Source organism: Gobio gobio (genome assembly GCF_949357685.1).
Source record: "Gobio gobio genome assembly, chromosome: 10".
In the NCBI taxonomy this organism is placed as follows: Eukaryota; Metazoa; Chordata; class Actinopteri; order Cypriniformes; family Gobionidae; genus Gobio; species Gobio gobio.
The window spans coordinates 29,583,925-29,586,613 of NC_137116.1; positions in this window are offsets into that span (position 1 = coordinate 29,583,925).

The following is a 2,689-nucleotide window of genomic DNA, read 5'->3' on the forward strand; positions in this document are numbered from 1 at the left end:
AATTAAACCTAATTAAACACGAGTGGAGCACATTAAGCTAATCAATTTAATCAACGATAAGAGGTGTATATATACTGCAGATTTACCTTCTTTCGTTGATATTTTAGCATCCCTCCACCACCCCATCTCCTCACTTTGATTTAATAAACTTTTATAAGACGTCAACACAATCCATAATACAATGCAGTCTAGTTCTAGACTATCTATTTCACGGGGGGGATACTCTGGGTTCGGGCCAAAATTCCAAACCCAGAGCCCTCCCCCCGACAGCACGCCAAATACGCATAATCTTTACTATTTAATTACTCTTACTATGCACCTTTGGGTAATGAAGCATTAGGGAGAAACCTGTTGGTGTCGTGTTTCCTATGTGGTGCTTAGAGGCTGAGGCCTGCAAGCCACACAAGGGTTTCGACTTGGAATCTGGCCATTGTTCTGGAAGGCCTGTCAACAGCTCCCTTTGAGCCCATTAAAACCATCACAGAGAAATTTCTAACATTGAAAAAACTGTTTTTATGCTGGCTATTATGTCTCTGAAGAGAGTAGACCTTCAGGCCCTGTCAGGTGGCATGGTGTAAGCTTTTCTAACATTAACGTTCCCATAGCGTTGTAACTTCCAACGCAATGCAAGTTCCCTTGAAAGGGAACGTCTTAGGTTATGACTGTAACCATGGTTCCCTGAAAAGGGAACGAGACACCGCGTCGCCCTGCCATACTTTTCTGCATGCCTGTGATTTGTGCCCACATTTTTCAGAATGGTTTCATGCATATAGTCATGTTAATAGTGTCCTATGTTCTGCATTTATTTTCCCCAGGTTTTTTTTTTTTCTTTCTTGAAAATCATATTTAAAATATGAAAATCATATAGTTGCCAGTGGGCAAATATGTTGTATGCACCCCTTAAATGTCAAATTTTAATAGGAGGAGAACATTTGGCATCTAACTCAAAATAACTTCTTTCAACAGATCAATCTTTATTCATAAACAAATGTATTATGTATAAAAGTCGAAGAACATTCGATGCAAACTCAAAAAAGATGCATCTATCTTATAATCTTTTGAATATAAAAACATGACAAACAACGAATATCTTAAAAAAACTAAAAAAGTCTTAAAGTGGTGGAACATAGTGCAGAATAAAGTGCAGCCATTAAGTTGCCCCAACAGGGCATTGTGTATTAAAAAGTAAAATTAAAATAAATAAATAGATTGATGAAAAAATTCCATCTATATAACAAAAAAAAAAAAAACAATTGTCCCATAGTATTCAATGGCTGACTGTAGTAGGTGATTATAGGTAGGTGGTAGGTGAGCATATAATAATGTAAATGTAAACTCATTACTTGTCTGAATTTCCACATTATAATGGAATCGTAAGCTATTAGTCATAAAAAGAATGAGGGTCATTGAACAATTAGAATGAAACGCATACATTCCATACTGGATGAAGGGTCCTCAATATTATGGCCTCTTACAAGACATAATATCATAAAATATGATATTTTCCCTATCGAATTCAGGTCTACTGTACAGTAGAGATGTCAGTTAAAGGGTTAAGTTATGTTTTAGGTGGGATATTATGAAAGCAAAAAGCACTAAACAAGACCAAAAATCTTGATTTATTAACCTGTTAACACAGTATACCCCATTTCTCCATTATATGTACTTACAAGTCATTTGCCCACCGGCAACTATAGTTGCCGCTTGGACTTTTGACTGAGTATACCAAAAACTATAGATCTGTTGTAAGATTTGTTTTGTTTGGAAGATTCTAGAGACCTTCATGTCATGATTATGTAGATATATATATACAAAAAACTGAACAAAAAATACTTATTAGTAACATGAAAATAACCTTTCTTTGGGAAGGTTTGCCTTCGCTATGCTTCCTGGAAGTAGGGGCAGGAAGTTGGCAGTCTCATGTGACAGGAAGGAAGTTAATACCTTTTTTTCCCCCTTGAAATCCTTTATTTGGTTGTTTGCTTGCGTATCATTAAGATATAAAACATGGATAATATCTAGAAAAATCTATCTAGGTTAACTTGATTCGGCCTAGGGCTGCAAGAAAAAACGTACATTGCGATATTTTTCTTTCTGCGATGATATTGATGCCTGACTTGACTTAAAAACTCATGCAAATGATAAATGGTTAAACTTAGAAATTAATCCGCAAATCACATACATTCTGAACCGGGGTGCAGCTGGCCCATAACGATCATGGATCGACTATGATCCTTTACATACGGACGGACTTTACATTGCACATCTTGCGATGTGACTATCGTGGATGCGCACATCGTGATATCGATGCAAAAACTATATATCGTGCAGCCCTACTTCGGACAATCAGAAGCTTATATTGTTTGGTCCGGGTGCGCTTTATAGCTTCCTGGTCATGACGTCATACATTACGGGATGACATCCTGCCATGCCATTGGACTGATTACACACATGCTACAAGATGCAATCACGCAAAGATGTTCCCATAGCGTCGTAACTTCCAATTCAACGTCTTGACGATGCATGCATCTTAGTTATGTATCACCTAGTCACAGGCAACCGTATATGATGAGCCATTTCTAAATACTTGTACATTATCCTTGGAATGTTCATTCTGAGACACTCCAAGCTCATCAGTCTTTAGGGTATGTATAGTTATTTATTCATGCATCTCTCTGGATCACATCCC